At 39.2% G+C, this 22,849-nt stretch overlaps 1 protein-coding gene across 1 annotated transcript in view; it reads right to left on the reverse strand.

Annotated features, from left to right (window-relative positions):
• Positions 1–22,849, reverse strand: part of FMN2 (formin 2) — a 330,212-nt gene that overhangs the window by 301,497 nt on the left and 5,866 nt on the right. The window lies entirely within an intron of this gene.

Here is a 22,849-nt window from a genome sequence, read left to right on the forward strand (position 1 = left end):
TAGACAAGGCTATGGGCCCTACATCACATTTCTTCTGAAGACAGTTCACAGCTGTTTGGAATAAATTGACAACTCTGCATTCTTTCTTCATTGACCGTGCTGACCATTCTCTGAGGATGTTGTTAAGGAAGCATTTGGGTGAGATATGCCAATGACTGGCAGCTGTCATCTCAGGCATAGTGAGAAGGAGTGAGAATACAGAAAAGTAGGCGAAGGCACCAACCTATAGGAAGGGAAGAGAATGGACAGCAAAATATATATATATATATCACCCTGAAGAGGAAAGTGAGAAAGACAAATTAAAATTTTTGTTATATATTCTATGGGCCAGAATTCTAGGATAGATACAAACTTTAATAACTTTTATAGCCCTAAAAGGAAAACAAGAGATGAAAGGTACAACTAGAAGAGGGGACTGACTGATAACCCTCGAGAGCCCAGGCCCAACTATACTCAGGTTCTTAATCCTGAATAACCCTTGGACTCCCCTGAGAAGAAATATCAATGGGATGCAACAAACATCAAATAATTCTGACACTAGCCAGTGTTGGGAGTCCCAGATTCGGTCCCTAATTCACTTTGACACTACTCACCATCTAATATATTATTCTTCATTAATGGCTTTAGCATTTTTTCTATATTAACTAGGAAGAAGTAATAGAAATCTTTAGTGTTCCTTCTGATGCCACAATTTTTCTCTCGCTTTTTGCCTAGTTCCTACCTATTTCACTAATGAATAAATTCATTCTTCAAATTTAGATTAAAGTCACTTGTCTAAACCAGCATTCAAGTTCCCTTTCTACATCCTTTATAGAGACTTATATAATCAAATATTATAATTAAATATTGTGAATGTATTTAATGTTTACCTCCCTCATTGAAACAAGTTATCTGATAGCATATACCCTGCAAACCCATCCAGTAGCATAGAAAAAAGCATAATGGGAGCTGGAGCAATAGTACAGCAGATAGGGTATTTGCCTTGCACAGTGACCCAGGTTCAATCCTGAGCATCCCATATTGTCCCCTGAGCACTGCCAGGGGTATTTCCTGAATGCAGAGCCAGCGTTAACCCCTTAGCATTGTTGGGTGTGCTCTGCCCACCCCCACCCCCAAAAAAGGGCAGAATGTTATTCTTAAATATAAAACTATGATTCTATGACAAGGACTCATTGACATTAAGGTCATATGGGACATATCAGATATCACCAGGGCTCACTAACTTTTTTCTGTGAAGAGCCCAGAAGTAGACATTGTGTAAGCTTTTAGGGTCAAGTAAGATATCTACCCATAAACGTTATTTTGTTATGTTTTGAACAACTTTATAAAAAGATAAGACATGGAGTTTTGTGTTATTAAAAAACCAGGCCAAAGTTTATATGAAAACTACACAACTAAATTTCACATGTATAAAAAGTAATGCAATATTCATTCTCTTCCTATTTTTGCTCATAAAACAGATCTAATATAAAATCTACCTCTAATATATGAAATGACAAAGTTTAGGGACAAAAGAGGCTTTTATTTTCTCCATTCCTTTAGGCCCTAAACAACATTCTTTGGTCTCCCAAGACATTTTCTGAGGGGAATTTAAGACTCTTCTCTCCCTACAGAACCTGCTTCTAATTGGTAACACCTAGGAAACCACATCCCTCCATTCTCAAGTGATTAATTAATACACTATACCGATTTTATACATCTTATGGTATGACTGAAAATAGCCGTGAAACTAATGAGTTATTTTTTATAACTCAGGTATTGAGAATGACAAAAAATAAAGGAGACAAAAACCTAAATGCAAGTGCATGAGACAATGAGAAAATAAGTTAGTGAGTAAATGGGGTTCCAGAACCCAAAAATGGAGAAAAGGAAGCATAACTCCCCTGAAACTTGAGCTCCATAGCAAGAAAATAAATACCCACAGAATCTCTAACTAAGGACTTTTTACTACATCATAGACTGAACTAGTATGGTGGAAGGGAGTTTCCTATACACTATAATACCTGAGAAATATCACTGGCCAACATTCACTAAACACCAGTAGTATAAGTACCCCATCTCTATATGTAGCAGTCAAAAATATCTCAAACCATTGCCAAAGTCTCCTGAGTGGCAAAAATCACTTTGGGTTGAGAACACCCACTTCAAGCTCCCTAAAGGGAACTTTCTTCCTTGTAATCACACTACTCTGGCTGCTCCTTGACTCTTCCTTTTATAGTCCAGTCTCACATATCTCAGGAACAGAAAGTGAGTGAGTGACATCCTGATAATGCTGAGGACTTTAAAATGATTCATCTCCTTTTAAACCACTCTCTCAAACTTCTTTCACTGTCTAGACTACTTATGATTTATCCCTCTCCTTTCTGAATCCACTAACCCTTGTTAGCCCCTCCCTCACATCCACTAGATACCAACTACTTCACCTTTTGACTAACATCTATCCTATTTTCCACATCTATTTTTTTCATCATTGTCAGTGATTTTATGGTGTCTGGGAACACAGAAAGTTCGAGGAATCAAACCCAAGATCTCATGTGTTCTATCATGGTAGTCATATTTCCAGTACTTCATCCTATCCACATTTAATATTTCATTTCAATCAGGTCTCTGCTCAACTGTTACTTTAACTGAGAAAAGTTCACAGATATCCTAAATATTCTAAAAATAACACATCTATCACCCTTCTTCCCAATATCTCCTTTTATTCCTCAGAAATTTTAGTCCTTGATTTTATATATTTACATATATATGTAATGGGATGTGGAGATATATATATATATATATATATGTATATATGGAGGGGACACACTCCAGGCTGCTTTCCCAATGCTCAGGCCAAGCCTCACACATGAGTGAAGTCCCACAGAACCAGGGAATACAGAACTTTGTGACCTTGGACTCTAGGCTCAATGGGACCCAGAAACAGAGATCCTCTGCCTGCTTCCACCAATCTCCAGCCACTGAGGGGTCACACCCATAATAACGACTCTGCCGGTGCCAGATAAATTCCTCATTGGCAGACATCCACTATCCAATTCCTGCCATGATCCAGACTGCTTTCCAGACACATCATAAACACATCCTACCCATTTTTTACTATTACCTCGTCATATTTGATGGGGTTCAAATATAGTATGACCATTGGAACACCTATAATGGCAATTAGAGGCCACCATCTCCATAGCCATTCCCAAAGCCACCATCTCCAAAGCCACCATTCATCTCGGAGAGTCCGGCAAGCTACAGAGATTATCTCACCTGAAAGCTATGCATTGCTGGCATTTTCTATCTTTGTCATCTATGCACCAACATCCAACTACAACAAAAAAGAAATTGAGACGTTTGACATAGAGCTGGAGAAGTTCTATAAAGAAGAACACACTTTCTAAAAGGTCATTGTCGGTGATTTTATCACCAAGATAGCACCTAGAAGGTCACCCGAAGAACTCTACATCAGAACCCACGGCTTAGAATGGAACAAAAGGGGTGAGAGACTGTCTGAGTTCATCATGTTGACCAAGACCAGCCATGGAAACTGGCAGTTCCAGAGGGCCAAATCTAAATGTTGGACATTGGAGTCTCCCAGTGAACAGTTCCACAATGAAACTGACCATATCATATTCAATCGACAGTTTTGCCTGACCAATGTCGCTGTTGTCCCAAAATTCCAAACTGGATCACAACACTGTCTCCTTTGTGCGAAATTCTACTTCACAGAGCAGGGAGTAAAGGCTGCAAAGTTTAAGAAGACAACTCCCAGAATGACCACCAACTGGGAGCTCTTTGGCACTACTGCAGCAATATGGGAAGATGCCGTCATTGACAACATCATCGAGGAATATGATCAACTGGTTCAGCATCTCCATGATTGTGTGAGGAATGCAGAGAGAGAGATAGCCACAAAGTCACCTGTCTTAGGAAACTCCCGAGCTCATTTGCCAATGTTGTCTGACGCAAGCTTCAGGCAATCACAAGCTAATATCCGAGCTCACAAAGCTATGCAGAGAAGTGATAAAGAAAGACCTCAAAAACAGAAGAGTCGAAGTGTTGGTCAATGCAGCAGAAGCCAGGAAAAGTATTCACAACACCAGCCTGTCCTTTGACAACTATACAACCAAGATGACTGCCCTCCGATGTCCTGATGCATCTATCACATCTTCCAGAAGGGCAATGGAAAAGGATATCTATGACTTCTCCTTGGATCTCTTTGATAGTCACGTCCACCTGCCCACATACCAAATTCCGAAGGATGGATGTGTTGTTCCCAGCATTCTCACTTCTGAAATCTGACACACCATTCATCAGTAGAGAAGCATACAGTATTGGTCCAGACTAGGTCAGACCCAAACACCTGACTAATACCACCAGTACTCGTCAATAACAGGCTTGGCTCTTCACACGCTATCTGTCTGAATGCAAGGTCCCGTCCCAATGGAAAACCAGCAGGACTGTCCTTTGTACAAGAAGGGAGATATTCATGACATCAGCAACTATCACCCTATCTGCCTATTGGCCGGCGTCTACAAGTTATTCACTCGAGTCATCCTGAATAGAATTGGCAGAACACTAGATGAAGGACAACCATGTGAGCAAGCTGGATTCTGAAAAGGATTCAGCATGATCGACCATATCCACAGGGTGACCAAGCTCATTGAAGTTTCGCAAGAGTTCAAGATGATACTCTGTCTAATGTTCATTGATTTAAAAAATGCCTTTGATTCTATTGAGACTGAAGCAGTCATCGAAGCCCTAGCCAAATAAGGTGTTCAAACTGTACATCAGGATCCTCCGTGAGCTGTATTACGAATTCACCACCAGGATCTCACCATTCTACAAAGAAGTGATCATTGACATAAAGAGAGGGGTTCAGCAGGGCGACACCATTTCACCAAAACTCTTCAGTTCCACCCTCGAGAACATCATGCAACAACTGGAATGGGAAGGAATGGGAGTGAAGATAGACGGTCAAAACTACACCACCTCCACTTCGCTGATGACATCATTCTCATAACATCAAACATTAGCCAAGTGGCACAAATGCTGGCTGACTTCGCCAACCTCGAGTGTAGAAAGGTCGGACTGCAGCTGAATCTCACCAAGACAGTGTTTATGAAAAACAAACGAGTCCCTGATGTTCCATTTGATCTCAATGGAATGAACATCTCTGAATGCAGCAGCTATGTGTACCTGGGTCGAGAAATCAACATGAGGAATGACTTGGCGCCAGAACTGTGCAGAAGGAAGAGAGCAGCGTGGAACACCTTCAAGAGTATTGAAGAAGTGGTTAAGAGGATGAAGAAACTCTGGCTTCAGGCACATCTTTTCGATTCCATCATTCTTCCTGCACTAACATACGCCTCAGAGACCTGGGCCCTATGTGAACAGGTTGAGAACGCTATTTGAGTATCCCAAAGAGCAATCGAAAGAGCTATGCTGGGGGTATCATGTTTCACTCAAGTGAGAGAAGGAATCCGGAATTCCAACCTCCGTAGATGGTCAAGAATCAGGGACACTGTCTCATTTGTCAAGGCGTCAAAAATCAGATGAGCCAGACACGTAATGAGATTCAGAGATAACCGCAGAACTAGAGCTGTTACCGAATGGATTCCATGGGATGTCAAAAGACCGAGTGGCCACCCACCAACAAGATGGTCAGACTTCTTCATCAAAACCCTGAATGAATGATTGAAGGCTCTTCCTGCTCCTGGAGTGAGCAGATATCATTGGGCTACACTACCATGCAACAGGGACAAATGGAGATGTTACTGGCGCCTGTTATAGCAAATCGAAGATCAAAAGGATGACAAGTGATAGATACACACACACATATATATAATTTATACATATCTGTGTTCATCTTCTCCTCATGGAAGATAATTTTTTTCTTCTAAATCAGGAGTATTTTTCTTTTATACCGAACATTCTTAGAATTATACAAATATGACTTATAAAAAGCCACCTTCTGGGGGCCAGAGAGATTGTGGGTAGGGCTCTTTCTTGCCTTACACAAAGTCAACCCAGGATTGATCCCCAGCATCCTATACGGTCCGCTCGCCCTGCCCTCCAACACCACCAAGAGTAGTTCCTGAGTTCAGAGCCAGGACCAATCCCTGAGCATAGTTGGGTATGGCCAGGTGTAGCTCCCAAATAAGTAAGAAGATGATGATTCAAATTCATCAAACCAGCAGTGAGTTTACCACACAAGCATAAAGCCACCTTTTCCCTTGAAGTTTTCATTCTAATAAAAAAAAATACTGGCCACTAATTTTACCCATTCTTGGCTCTGCCCACATTAATTTGACTTACACCTCCACAGTGCAACAGAGATTAGGAGTGAGCATACTGTCAATTACATTTCTGTTTTTATATTACTAAATTTTGTGAACTTTCAGAAAATGTTCATTACCTTACTTCTTAAAACACTGTCCTCTCTTCCTAATATCAACTTCAATATTCTCTACTTTGTTGACCTTTGTCTTTCAAGACTTCTTTACTGGTCTTTTTACAAAACATGTCAATGTACAATGTTTTCCAGATCATCTTATGTCTTTTCTCCTATGCCCATCCTATATTTCCTCCTATAATCTCTTACAGTCTATTCATACTCCTGTCTTTCCTTGAAAGTGGGTAAACTTTTATAATTACATCAACTAGCAGAGTACTACAAACACTAATTTGCACAGAACACATGAGCAATGTGACTATCCTGAGGACTATATCCATGAAGAGGAGGACTATGCAAGAAGATGATGATTCAAATTAATCAAACCAGCAGTGAGTTTGCCTATGTTTTCCCTTCAGTCAACCTGAACTCAAGGCAACTTGAAATATGGGTGAGCATTAGTATTGACAAGGAAAGCTTTACAGGGAAACACAGTGATTGATTATTTTTTTAAAAAAATTTACCCTTTCATAGAAATGTTCAACTGTGCGAAAATGATGTTAGGTAAATTTTCACAGATATAGCCAAGAGTGAAATATAAGATTATTGCAGAGATTAAGTGAGATAATGTAAAGTAGTTAGTGCGTTCCCTGGTACTATAAAAATAACAAGTCATATTTTCAAAATGGAAAGAATGCAAAATGTCCAACAATAAAGAGTAAAAAGAGCAAAAAAAGGATGGGCTTACACAAATGATGTAACTTAGTAACAGTCACTGACACTCATGCTACTATAGAAAGAACAAAAATTCAAATAATTTAAATGAGAGGGACAGACATAGAATGATCATAATCATTTGTGGGATTTATAAAACACATAATATGAGGCTAATACCCATGGACAGTAGAAACAAGGGTCAGGAGTATTGGTCCATGGTTGGAAGCCTGCCTCAAGTTCTAGGAAAGAAGGCAGTTGGGATAGAGAAGATAGTTAGAAATGACCACTCTGGAGAAGAACTGTGTGCTGAAAAGAGGAAAGGAACAAACATACCTGATAACCTCTTAGGATCTGTATTGCTAAGGAAAGGGAGAGGGAGAAGGAAAGAAAGAGGGAGAAGGAAAGAAAGAGGGAGAGGGAGACGGAGACGTAGAGGGAGAGGGAGAGGGAGAGAGAGAGGGAGAGGGAGAGGGAAAGGGAGAGGGAGAGGGAGAGGGAGGTAAAATGCCTGCAATAGAAAAGAAGGCGGTAGGGGAGGGGGATGGTTGTCAGGGGAGGAGATATTGGTAGTGGGAAATGAACACTGCTGGATGAATGGGTGTTTGAACATTGTGTGACTGAAATCTAACCATATTTGTATGTAACTGTGTACTTCACAGTGATTCAATTTCTATTTTAAAAAGCTCAAATACTTTAAACATTTAAATATATTAACCACGTTTAAGAAAAATTAAATTTGGGGTCTCAGAATATAAGGTATAGCCAGATTCCCCACTCCCCGCGCCAATAAAGAAATAAGAAAGTAATCAATAGAACTCTATTTTGTTGCTGTTGTTTCATTTGCTTTGGGGCACACACCCAGCAGTGTTCAGTGTTTACTCTTGGCCCTGCACTCAGGGGTCACTCCTGGAGGGGTTCAGGGGACTATAAAGGTGCTGAGGTCCTACGCCAGGTAGGCTATATGCAAAGGAAATGCTCTGCTGTAGTACCACTGTGGGTCTCGTAGTAGATCTTTCTGGAAAATACTATGGTGCCAATCATCACTAATAACAGACACTTACTGGAAAATGAAAGAGGCATTTATCATATCTTCCCAGTGTGCAGGTTTTTTCCCAGGGGAATAAAAAATAATGATGAAACCAGATAAGTTTTTATTTCAGAAAACTCTCTCCACAGAATAAAAGGCAGCTGACCTGCTTACTGCCTGCTTGCTACCTGCTTGCTCCACCATCCTAGATGAGTCTTGCCTCTGGCTACTAGCACCTGGCCTATTCAGGAAAGGGATGCTGAACCCCTCCCCAGCTGTCTCTCCACCTGACTTGTGCCATAGTAAGCACCCACATCACAGTTCCTTTCTGAACTGCTTTCTGCTTCACCATTCAGGACCACAGAGAAGAGAGAGAGCAACCTCCAACTTAGACCCTCAGTATCATTCAGGGGGGCTAATTACAAAGACTCACCCCACCACAACAAAAACATTAGAAAAATCAATGGGAAAAACACATAGACGCCCACCAATCTCAATGAGTGAAAACATTATTACCAAATATGTAAACAACACCAGTAAATCCTCAGTGTCTCTAGTTAGACATGATTAGGATGCTCAATGAGTTCAAAGAAATAATAGCACAAGTAGTCAGCAAAGCACAGGAAAACATGAGAGTCGAAATTCAAAAAATACTACAGTCAAAAAATGGCAGAAATGAAGAATATGGTAAGTGATATAAAAAATTGTAAATAAAAGCTCTGTACAGCAGAATAGCAGAAGCTGAGCAAAAGGTCAAGGAGCTTCAAAATAAGAATGGGGGGACAGCTAGAAAACAGAACAAAGTTCAAAATAGCCTGCAAGAAATGAAGAGCATATCAGAAAACTGCTGTATGAGTTTAAAAGAAGCAATATAAAAATTATTGGAGTCGCTGAATATCATAAAGGCAAATGTGATGAAGAAACATTCATTAAAGAAATCATCAATAAGAACTTCCCAGAGTTGAGGATTAAAGACATGGAGATCCAAGAGGCTTGAAGGGTCCCAGCGAAAATAGACACAATTAGGAAAACTTCAAGACATTTTATATCAAAATGACAAAATTCAAAGATAGAGATAGAATACTGAATGCAAAAGGGGAACTTATAGGAACTCTTTTGGGGAGAAGAGAGGAAGCCCACTGGGCTGTGGTCAAGGTTCTGCACTAGGGATCACTTCCTAGTTGGGCTCAAGGGACCAAATAAAGTGCCAAAGATCCAACCAGGACAAACACTTTAACCACTATGCTCTCTCTTAAGCTGCAAGAAGGAGTACTTTTTTAAATTTTTTTTTAAATTTTATTGAATCACCGTGAGAGAGTTAGAAGCTTTCATGTTTGGGTTACAATCTCACAATGATCAAACATCCATCCCTCCACCAGTGCACATTCCCCACCATCAATATCCCGAATATACCCCCCTTTCCCACCCTCCCCCTGCCTCTAAGAAAATATTCCCCATACTCTCTCTCTACTTTGGGGCATTATAGCTTGCAACACAGACACTGAGAGTTCATCATGTTTGGTCCATTATCTACTTTCGGCAAGCATCTCCCACCCCAACTGATTCCTTCAGCCATCATTTTCTTAGTGATCCCTTCTCTATTCCATATGCCTTCTCCCCTCCACTCATGAGGCAGTCTTCCAGCTATGGGGCAATCCCCTGGCCCTTGTATCTACCATCCGTGGGTGTCAGCCTCATGTGACGCTACCATACACTCCACAAATGAGTGCAGTCCCTCTATGTCTGTCCCTCTCTTTCTGACTCATTTCACTTAGCATGATACTCTCCATGTTTATCCATTTATAAGCAAATTTCATGACTTCATCTCTCCTAACAGCTGCATAGTATTCCATTGTGTAGATGTACCAAAGTAAGAAGGAGTACTTTTAACATAGTCTATTTAAAACATACTATCTTCTTTAAGCATCCTTAGTGAAAGTGGAAAGATCGTGAGACATAGAAGGTAGGAATCTGGTCTATAAGATAAAAATTAACCAAGTACTTCAGACTCTACAAGTTGCAAAATGAAAAAAAAAGGAAAAAGAAAAAAAAAAGAAAAGTCCTAGTCCACCACGATAAAAGCCATGCTCCCTCTCCTTAAGTAATAATGATTTAATAGCACAATATGCACAGGATACCTTTTTCTCCTTTGTGACTCCCAGGCATTGTTCAGGAGATTAGTCTGCAATACTAATACTACTGAATACTACTCCCAGCAATAATCCCTTTGGATCAATGCTATAGTCCAAGGATGTGGCAGTGCTCAGACCTTTTAGTGCTGGAGTGTCAGTGCTCAAGGAGCCTCCAAGGCTGTGGCGTTCAGGTGTTCAAGCATACAGAATTCAAACCCAAGTACTGGCACAAACAAGTGTGCTTGATCACAGAGCTATATTCCCAGCTGGGAAAAGATGCAGGATATTGGCTATAACTAGTAATACTGTAGAACCTGATCATGTGCAGAAGCCTAGAGCTCTGGATCTTTGTTCAATCACTTTCAATACTGAAAACAGACCATTTTTCCTGCTATTCCTGAGTTTTTGAGGAGGATGTAGGGGAAGTTGGGCCACACCTGGTGGTGTTCAGAGCTTTCTTCCGGCTCTTTGCTCAGGAATTATTCCTGGTGAAGCTCAAGAGACCATATGCCATAGTGGGGATTGAACCAGAATAGGCCATATGCAAGCAAAGTACCATAGCCCCTGAATTATCTGGCCCAATTCTTGATTTTGTTTTTACTGAAACTAAATGCTAATAATTTTTGCCATTGTTTGGATTACTCAATTATAATCAATACCTTTAATTTTCTGCATTTTCAAACTAATGAAAAGATTATTTGAGATAACCCTTTGATTTTGCCTATTAATACATCAAGGGTCAAGCATTTCAATAATAAAAGACAATGACACTAATATACAAGAGAGAGCTAAATTTTAACAGCTTGCAAGTCTGCCATTTTTTTCTTTTTGCATATTTTAACAGTTGAAAAATAAACAAATTTGTTATATTTTGGGAAGTGGCAACATAATATTGATCACACATCTCATACAAAAAGAGAATTATACATAAGTCTCATAATGCTAAACCATTTTCTGATCTTCATTAGGTAAAAATGAATACACCTAATTAACTTTCCCTGTAAAAAGACCATGTCGCCGCCCACCAACGAGAGGGTCAGACTTCTTCGTCAAAACTCTGAATGAATGGTTTAAGGCTCTTCCTGTTCCTTGAGTGAGCAGATATCATTGGGCCCACGATAGGGAGGAATGGAGACATTACTGGCGCCTGCTCAAGCAAATCAAAGATCAACAGGATGACAAGTGACAAGTGACAATTAACTTTCCCTGAGATCATATATTACCTATAAATTGATAAATTGAAATGAGGGATTAGGTTACTGATAGGAAATATAGAGTTTAGACATTAATGATACTTTCTTAAGTTTATGACATCAGTGATACCATACATTGTTTATCTCATACACTGATAGTCTATGCTCAATAAAAAAAGATAAAAAATGAAATACAGAGATGCCATACATTGTGTATCTCATATAGTGATAGTCTATGTTAAATAAAAATGAAACTAGGAGCTGGAGAAATAATATAAGGTTCAAGTCTTATGCGGTATACTTAAGGTATGAGGATACAAATTTTGCATGCAGTTAACCCAGATTTGATGGTCCTCCTAGCATGAACACTGGAAGCCTCCAAGCACAGCTGAGTGTGGCTCTGGGATGAGCCCCGGCGTTAAAGAACCTGAGCAACACAGCATTCTCAGGCCCTTGCAATATATCATCTACCTGGCTGGTAAAGCAAGAATCACTGACCCCAGTCCTCTTAGGGAAGGATCTCAAAGAAGAAGATAAAAATTAAAAATAAAAAAGAAACAAATACAGAAAGGTAGATATCATCAAATAGAAATTAATTTTTCTGGGGCCCAACGCTAGCTCAAAGAACTAGAGCACATGTATGTGAACCCCAGATTTAATCACTCCCAGTACAATACTGTGGGGTATACCCCCTAAAAAAATCAATATGCCGATTTCAGAGTCATTCCTCAAGATTTACAATGAAAGGACTACTCATATGAGTTAAGATATCTAGAATTGTCTAAAGAAAAGAAGGTGAAGTAGTCAAAATACATAAAAAGTCACAGGACACACACTTCAGAAAAGATGATCTCAGCCCATGATCAGATGAAGAGGAGAATGAAGGCCTCTACTCACTAGTGTGAGCGGAAGGCAGTGAATCTGTGCTTGACACAGATGGAGACTTTTTCCCAGAAGGTCCCCTCCTCTGAGGACAAAAGGTCCATGTCAGGAAAATTCACTGAGATAGATTCAACTTCACGCGTGAAAATTTGCTGCGTTTCTATTTGGTTCCTCAACATCAAGCATCAATAAAGTATCTTTATCATTGCTTTGAAGAAATTGACTGTTTTGGGATGAATTGGGATTCACATTCTATCACTTGACTGAAAACCTAGGGAAGAGTAGTGGAAAATATGCTTGACATCAATTATAATAAAATGTCACAGTGAAAAAGCATTGTAAAAAGTGACTTGGTATGAACTTCTAATTACAGAAACTACACAGATTTAAATGCCAATTTCTGTTTCCATCAAGAATCTTTTCCTCGGTGAGAAGGGAAAAGAAAAGTAAACAAGCTAAGCAGTTCAATCAATCCGAGCTAAAGTATGAAAGGAATAAACAAAAAATTTAATCTAATATATTGGCCAAAACTTGTTATAGCACCTGTAGGACCTATGTTCAAGTTTTAAGATTTCTTTGTTAACCATTTTTAAAGAGTTATAAAACATATCAAAATTCAAAGAAAAAATAAAACTGTCAGAAAAAATGCTTTAAATGAAAAAAAATTAATCTAAAATAAATATAATCTACTCAATGTCACACCAGTTACCTGTACTCATGTCCTACACTAGGGCATAGTGAAACTAGTACCTAGAGCCTAGACCTCTGCTAACACTACCCCAATGGAGATGGACAGTTCCTCAGCTGTACTGAAAATATAAAGAATGTAAGTTAGTTCTAGGTCTCCATCAGGTCTTCTCAATCTAACACAAATCCATAAAACCTAAGTCACATTTGAAACAAAACCTGCTTCAGACTCATAGAAATATAACTTTTATATTAAACTATGACCTAAAGAAAGACAATCAGAAAACAGCTTACCGAAAAATCTATCAAGTTCATAGAAATGTGCAAAGCACTTCTGTGAATTAACGGTGGATAGCTAGAAAACCTATAGAAAAAGATACAGAAAATAAATAGGCAATTCACTAAAAGATAAATCCAAATGACTGGAAAAAATCTGCAAAGGCTTTTTTCAAAGACAAAATAAACAATAAAAGAATGAAAAATTGCTTTCCTCATTGGATTGGTGAAAGTTCAAAAACTGTATACATTTAAGTTTATTGTACCAATAGAATTGGAAAACATTCTGGAAAATAATTGTGCAATACCTATTAAATAAATCTGTATTTTTAATTGAATTTTTTAATAGATGAAACTAACTTGTCTATTTGAAAGTGAAGACAGATCCCTTTCAACTAGGACAAGTACCATAGTTTTATAATCCAGTAATAAATTTAGTATTTTATATTTTTGCTTTTTTATTTTGTTTTGGGGCTACACCTAGCAGTGCTCAGTGTTTACTTCTGGCTCTGTGCTCATGGATCACTATTGTTAGCATTCAGGGGACAATAACGGGTGTCAGAGATTGAGCCAGAGTTAGCTTCATGCCAGGCAAGTGCCCTGTCCACTATACTATCTCTGCAACCACAAATTTAAGACCTGATTCTCAGAATGCTCTGGTTATTTCTTTATTTATAGCTTTGAGGACCACACCCAGTAGTTCTCAGGGCTTACTCTTGGCTTTGTGTGCAGGGATCAATCCTGTAATGGCTTAGGGAGCCAAATGTGATACCAGGGATAGAACTTGAGTCAGTCATATGCAAAGTAATCGCCATACCCATTGTACTACCCAGTGTACTACCACTCTAGCCAATCTCAATCAATAAAAATAAATAAATCTATTAGACAAGAAAAAGAGATTAAGGGCATCCAGATAGGAAAGGAAGAAATCAAACTCTCACTATTTGCAGATGATATGATACTATATCTAGAGAAGCCTAAAACCTCTACTAAGAAACTCTTAGAAACAATAGACTTATACAGTAAAGTTGCAGGCTACAAAATCAATACCCAAAAATCCATGGCCTTCATATATGCAAACAATGAGGCAGAGGAAAGGGATATAAAAAAAGCAATCCCATTCACAGTCGTGCCCCAGAAAATCAAGTACCTCGGAATCAGCTTAACCAAGGAAGTAAAAGACCTCTACAAAGAAAACTACAAAACGCTACTCCATGAAATCAAAGAGGACATGAGGAAATGGAAACATATACCCTGCTCGTGGATAGGGAGAATCAATGTTGTCAAAATGGCAATACTCCCCAAAGCATTATACAGATTCAACGCGATCCCTATAAGTATATCCATGACATTCTTCAAAGAAATGGATCAAGCAATCTTAAAATTCATATGGAACAACAAACGTCCAAGGATAGCTAAAACAATTCTTGGGAAAAAGACGATGGGAGGCATCACCCTCCCCAACCTCGATCTTTACTACAGAGCAGTAATAATTAAAACAGCATGGTACTGGAACAAAGGCAGAGCCGTAGACCAATGGAACAGGGTGGAATACCCTTACACACAACCCCAAATGTATGATCATCTAATCTTTGATAAGGGAGCAAGAGATGTGAAGTGGAGCAAGGAACGCCTCTTTAACAAATGGTGCTGGCACAACTGGAAAACCACATGCAAAAAAATGGGCGTAGACCATGACCTGACACCATGCACAAAAGTCAGATCAAAATGGATTAAAGACCTCAACATTAGACCACAAACCATAAGGTACATTGAAGACAAGGTCGGCAAAACCCTCCACGATATTGAAGATAAAGGTATCTTCAAATGTGATACGGAACTAAGCAATCTGGTGAAAACAGAGATCAACAAATGGGACTACATTAAACTAAAAAGCTTCTGCACCGCAAAAGATACAGTGACCAGAATACAAAGACTATCCACAGAATGGGAAAGGATATTTACACAATACCCATCAGATAAGGGGTTGATATCAATGGTATATAAAGCACTGGTTGAACTCTACAAGAAGAAAACATCCAACCCCATCAAAAAATGGGGTGAAGAAATGAACAGAAACTTTACCAAGGAAGAAATATGAATGGCCAAAAGGCACATGAAAAAGTGCTCTGCATCACTAATCATCAGAGAGATGCAGATCAAAACAACCATGAGATACCACCTCACACCACAGAGACTAGCGCACATCCAAAAGAACAAAAGCAACCGCTGTTGGAGAGGATGTGGGGAGAAAGGGACCCTTCTACACTGCTGGTGGGAATGCCGACTGGTTCAGCCCTCCTGGAAAACAATATGGACGATTCTCAAAAAATTAGAAATTGAGCTCCCATTTGACCCAGCAATACCACTGCTGGGAATATATCCCAGAGAGGCAAAAAAGTATAATCGAAATGGCATCTGCACATGTATGTTCATCGCAGCACTGTTTACAATAGCCAGAATCTGGAAAAAACACGAATGCCCTAGAACGGATGACTGGTTGGGGAAACTTTGGTACATCTATACAATGGAATACTATGCAGCTGTTAGAAAAAAGGAGGTCACAAATTTTTTATTTAAGTGGATCGGCATGAAAAGTTTCATGCTAAGTGAAATGAGTCAGAAAGAGAGAGACAGACATAGAAAGATTGCACTCATCTATGACATATAGAATAACAGAGTGGGAGACTAACACCCAAGAATTGTAGTAACAACTACCAGGAGGTTGACTCCATGGCTAGGAGGCTGGCCTCACATTCTGGGGAAAGGGCAACTCAGAGAAGGGATCACCAACTATAATGTAGTCGAAGGCCATGTGGGAGAAGGGAGTTGTGGGCTGAATGAGGGCTAGAGACTGAGCACAGTGGCCACTCAACACCTTTATTGCAAACCACAACAGCTAATTAGAGGGAGAGAACATAAGGGAATGCCCTGCCACAGTGACAGGGTGGGGTGGGGGGAGATGGGATTGGGGAGGATGGGAGGGATGCTGGGTTTACTGGTGGTGGAGTATGGGCACTGGTGAAGGGATGGGTTCCCGAACTTTGTATGGGGGAAGCATAAGCACAGATGTGTATAAATCCATAACTGTACCCTCATGGTGATTCATTAATTAAAAATAAATAAATTTATTATTAAAAATAATAAAAATAAAAATAAATAAATCAGTACATTTCTATATAGCAATCTCATTGTTGATTACATAGCCCAGAGAATTTCTTACACAAAACACCATACTGAAATATTCATTAGAATGTTGTCGAAAATGGCAAAGAATGTAAATCTAGATTTTCAAATAAAATGGAAGGAATCTTCAAATGAAATCACTACATCAAGCAACTCTAGGATATTATTCCTATACAATAAAAGGTGAATAGTGCCCTCTGGTGTTATATGAACTAGAAGCATTCTCACTCTTTGGAGTATGATACAGCAGCAAGCAACAATGTATTCAATAAATATTCATTTAGAAATACTTATAGATTTCCCCAAAAAGTTGTTCAATAAAAATAAAAACCAGGGGGCTAGAGTAATAGCACAGAGGGTAGGGCGTTTGCCTTGCACGTGGCCGACCCGGGTTCAAATCCCAGCATCCCATGTGGTCCCCTGAGCACCGCCAGGGGTGATTCCTGAGTGCATGAGCCAGGAGTGACCCCTGTGCATTGCTGGGTGTGACCCAAAATTAAAAAAAATAAAAAATAAAATAAAATAAATAAAAAACAGGGGTCGTTAAGAGGATTGCAGCACATGCCTTTCATCTAGAGGCTCTGTCCTCAAGACACATGGACCTATAAGCACCACAGGTGTTACCCTGGTGTTCCCAGCAGCAGCAAGGCAGAACAGCACTGCAGAGCTGAGCCTGAGTACCAAGCAGAGCCTTAGCAGAGTTCCTGCCAGTCCTCCCTGAGAATTTCTTGAGAGGAGAAAAAAAAATTCCTGGTGAAAGAGAAGGCCAAGAGTTACAATATGCTCAGTGGTGAAGCATATCCTGCATATATGAGTGCGTAAGCTTGATCCCTGCGCAGAGCTCCACGTCACTGAGCGGAGCACAGGTACAACCCCTAAAACGTAACAACCAAGTGTGTACAAGCTGTGTAACCAAGCCACCCTCAACACTAAAATGACAAACAAGAGAGGAAAGAAGATTAGAGAGACAGCTCAATAGGATGGGGCACTGGTGTTGCATGAAAACATTCCAGATTCAGTCTCTGGCACATATGCCCCAGAGCATCACTGGGAGAAACACCCTGCCGCCCCCCAAAACCAAATATTTTTAAAGAAGGAAAGGAAAGGGAAGGGAAGTACAATTTAAAATATATTAATGAAGTACACACACCAAAACAGCATTCCCTATGTACCTGAGGGAATGAGACTAGAAAATGAAAACACAAGGAGAAATACAAAAAGGAAATGAAAGGGCTGGAGCGACAGTGCAGCGGGTAGGGCGTTTGTCTTGCATGCAGCCGGCCAGGATTCGGTTTCTAGCATCCCATATGGTTCCCTGAGACCCCCATGAGTAATTCCTGAGTACAGAGCCAGGAGTAACTTCTGAGCATCGCTGGGTGTGACCCAAAAATAAACAAACAAACAAAAAACAAAATGAAGAGTTTGCCTTGCACAAAGGATGGCAAAGTGCCATGAACTGAGGAATATAAGTAAACATACTTTTGTTTACCTGAAGATCAGGGATAGGGTGTCAATACCTAAAACTATAGAAAACATGAGGTATCTGAAGAATCACTGAAGTGTTAGGCCAAAGTGAAGGCTAGAGATAGCAACACGGAGAGAGCAAAATAACAAACTATTAAAAAATGAATATATAGCATGAGAAAGATAACAGAGTGGGTAGGGCACTAGCTCTGCACGTGGCTGACCCAGGTTTGACCCCCTGATTCCCTTATGGTCCCTAGAGCACTGCCAGGAGTAATTTCTGAGTACAGATCCAAGAAATAACCCCTGAGAATCGCTGGGTATAACTCAAAACCAAATAAAATGAAAGAAATATTAATATGTAGTTTAATGCATATTGCATTAATATAAAAGCAGTGCATAATTATGTATAAATTACCAAATGCATATTAATGATTTAATAAAACAATTGTTATTTAATATTCATTTAAATAATTTAATATGCATTTAAATCAAAATATGATTTACTCTTATTTTTAAATGAATAATATATTTTATTATATCTCACACGTTGCGCCTCACCAATTATTTTTTAATTTTTAATTTATGTGCCATGATTTACAAAGCTGTCAAAAACAGAATTTCAAGCATTCAATGTTCTAATTCTAATCCCACCTCTGCTGTCATATCCTTCAACCAACCACCCCAGGATTCCTCTGCTCCCCACAGTCTGCCAGTTTTACAGGCATGTTTTTAAATTTAATTCCTATAGTTTGGGTCCCATGTTTATAGTTATGCTGACTTTAGTACTTTAGATATACAGATACCACAACTCTATACCACCAGTGTGTCCACAGCCCCTGATTCTTGTCTCTGTGTTGCCTCCAGACTGCCTCTTATTACTCCCCCGCCCCATTTCTCTACTTCCTATATCTTCTATCTAGGGCCAAGGATCAGAGCAATAGTTTTAAATAGTTTGTTCTCTTACCTTGTGCAAACTTGTGCAAAATATTTGAGAATAGCCACAGTGCAGACAGGGAGAAATTTAGGATCTCAGTGTTGGGATGATCTCAACCAGAGTGGAGTAATGAAAACAGAAAATAGAAGACATATTCACGAGATATTAAGAATAGAGAACTTTGGGGTCACTATGTGGCTTGTGGGGTAAAGTAGCTGCCTCGCATGTGTGAAGCCTTGGTCTGATCTCCTCATCCCATGCCATCAATGCCCCCAGCACTATGGGACACTGGCACAGAGTACCACTAAGCCCACCAAAATAAAATAAGAAAAAGATTTAGTAGAAAAAAAAGAAAGATTATTGTACTAGCATAATCAACTGAGGTTCCTTAGAAAAAAAATCCAAATTAACAGCTGCTGCTATGTAAACACACTCACTGGTCCTGCTCTACAGATTCAGGACTAAATTCCTGAAAGAAAAGGCAAGCTGCTAAAATTCATGGATATACCAGTCTCTCAACTGAAAACTTTAGGGTGCCCTTGGGAGAGCTGTGTGCCGAGTCCCTACCCTGCTGAAGCCCTAGCAGCTGCACTCACATCCCACAGCTGACAACAAACCAATGGTCCAACTCCACTGCCTTATGACTAATCTCTGCAGAAATAGCAAACCTCGAAAAATTCAGGCACAAGGGTTTTTCAAGCTAACTCTGGGGTTTTCTCAGAGTGGGGTTGGGAAGCATTCCCCGACCATCACTCCTGTACTTCCAGAAGCCCAGGCAGGCACACCCACATCCCACATCAGCTGCCATGTCCACTCACCCACCAGCCCACTTACACAGATCCTGAAGTTTCTAGACCACGAGGCCAAGCAAATTTTACAATACTCACATCCCAGTAGAAGCACACCAATTCAATGGGAAAGTAAAAGAGAAGCCAACTAAATTCAATAAACAAAACCAGTAACACAGAAAGGTCAACTAGCAACAAATAGCTAGTAATTCCACAGATAAGGACTTAATTGCCTGGTGATGAGACAAAACGGTTTTGACAAATTTTTTCTTACTGAAGTATTCTTGACAATTCCATTTGCCATTTAGTTGTTACAAGCAAAAGAAAATAAATGATTGTGTGCCTACTAAGGCTTGGGGTTTGGCTGGGGAAATGGGAGAATGGTAGAGGGGAGATCACTCTGGTTGTGGGATTGTGCTGGAACACTGAATGCCCATAACAATTGTGTTATGAACAACTTTGTAAACCATGGTGTTTAATAAAGAAAAAATTACAAAACAATTAATAATCCAAGTTCAAGATAAAATACTTTCAGGATAACTTTTTCTCTAAAATCATATTTTCTGCCCAAAAATTTCCCACCTAAACTGTGGGATTAAACAGTTAACATCCTTTAGGATTTTTCTAAAATTAGAACAGACAGATCAAATCTTATATCTTGAAATATAATGCCGGGAGTCTGTCCAAACATTTTACCCACTCAAAGGCCAAAATAGCACTTCAAGGATAGTTAGATAGAATTAGACAGAATTTGCAGAGCATTCAAGGTCCCTGCAAAATATAACAACTCCCATAGAGAATTCCCATATTTTTCCTCCCCAAGAAGTAATACATTGGCCTGCAGCTTTAAAAGTGGGTGTGGTGGGGGAAGGGAGACAAGCCTCTACAAATATAAAATTAGCAAACAGTTGTAAAAGATTACCTATTTTCATCACATGAGGCTGACACCCAAAGACAGTAGATACAAGGGCCAGGGGGATTTCCCCATAGCTGGAAACCTGCTTCATGAGCAGAGGGGAGAAGGCAGATGGAATAGAGAAGGGATCACTAAGAAAATGATGGCTGGAGGAACCATTTGGGGTAGGAGATGCATGCCCAAAGTAGGTAATGGACCAAACATGATGACCTCTCAGTGTCTGTGTTGCAAGCTATAATGCCCAAAAGGAGAGAGAGAGAGAGTATGGGAAATATTTTCTGCCTTAGAGGCAGGGGGAGGGTGGGAAAGGGGGGTATACCCGGGATATTGGTGGTGGGGAATGTGCACTGGTGGAGGGATGGGTGTTTGATCATTGTGAGATTGTAACCCAACATGAAAGCTTGCAATTATCTCATAGTGATTCAATAAAATTCAAAAAAATGTTTTAAAATTACCTATTTTTAGTCCATTGTTTATTCTTTAAAAATGGCGATGTACATATTAATAATTAAGAGAGCTCCTTATAAAACTTTCTACAGAATATTCAATGCATTCATTTGGAATCCTGAAATAATTCTATTCTAGTCCATTTTCTCTTAATGGGTTTAAACAAACAGTCCCTGTTTAAGGCCCATAAAACCTGTTTAAAGGAAAAAACAGGAATTCTGAAAACCTTTCATTCTTCTAGTTACAAAGAAATTTATAATGCCAATGTCAAATTCTAAATAGAATGTAATAGACACAAAAAATTATTTAAGTAAGTATATATAATGGTGGGGAATGTTGAAAAGGTATTAAAAAACACTATACTAAATAGTGTTGAAATAAGAGAATTATTACTACTTTTATTGGACAATTTGAGAGGGACAGACGCTATAAATGAATAGGAGGTTTGCACTGTAGATAATGAATCCAAATGACTTGCTCATTACATATTTTCACCTATCCTAGAAAGACTCTATATATTCTAAATCTTTGTTTCACAGACTATACAATAACACTTTCCTTTCCATATATTTTTCATAAAGCAGATCAACCAGAGGCCAGGGATATGGCTCAAGCCGTAGACCACATTCCTTCCTTGATTGTACAAGGTCCTAGGTATAATCCTGAATATCTCCATGGCCCCTCAAGCAATGCCAGGTGAGGCCCTTTGGACCAAAGCACTAAGAGAACCTCCTGGAGGGACTGTCCTCTACCTCCAGGACATATATACCATCTATCATGTATAAGGTCCTAATCACATCAGATTACTGCAGTCCAATTAGTCCAATTCTCCTTTCAGCATCAATTAACTATTGATCAAAAGGATCTATATATATATATATTTATATTTTATCTTATAAAAAGACATTTTCTTATAAATTTTTTTTCTTAAATTCCAATTGTAAAGAAATCTCTAAAAATGTAGATTATTAGGAGAAAGTTAACTCCTAGGATTATCACTTCTATAGATGCTCAGGATTAGGATAAAAAATTGAGAAATTATCTTCCCAGAAAGATTGCACTCATTTTTGCAATCTGAAAAAGCCAGAGTATCTAAAAAAAACAATTGCCCCCAGTTTTACAAGAAATCTGTGGGACACTAAAAGAGGGAAGCATATTGAAAGACTTCTCAATGTACACTATCATCATAGTACATTGTACATCATAGTTATCGACATGATATATATTTTTCTTTCCCTCTCTGTGTATGTAAATTGGCAATTTAAATAACACAGAGTAACTATGCATTGTGTTTCATATACATCATTATATATGTTGTAAGTAAATCAAAAAAGAAACTGAAACCAGTCCAAAAGATATTAAGAGCTGGATTCAAAAATTAAGAAACAGCAAACTTGGAAGGATTACTGAGAACTCAAATAACGTCTCCAATGTTGTCTTCTCCCAGAGCCCCACACGAGAAGATGGCTTGTAAGATGAACCATCATGCCTCAAAGGACTAGCCTATAGAGCATTTATTGATCACCACAGGGACCCACTAGTCTACCTCCTGCTCCTTCTAAAACTATTTTCACACCAGAGAGATAGTACAACAGGTAAGGAGCTTGACTTGCATGTGGCTGAATTTGATTTGATTTCTGGCACCACATATGGTCCCCTAAGCACAGGGTAAGGACTGAGTACCTCAAGGTATGTCCCCAAGACCAAAAATAAGCATAAAATATAAAAACTCTTCCTTAGGCAGTGTTGAGGAAGGTAATGTTGCACCCTAAAACTATAACTGGCATACTCAACAAATAATGGGGGATGACTAGG

Source organism: Sorex araneus, chromosome 9, assembly GCF_027595985.1.
Source record: "Sorex araneus isolate mSorAra2 chromosome 9, mSorAra2.pri, whole genome shotgun sequence".
Taxonomy (NCBI): domain Eukaryota; kingdom Metazoa; phylum Chordata; class Mammalia; order Eulipotyphla; family Soricidae; genus Sorex; species Sorex araneus.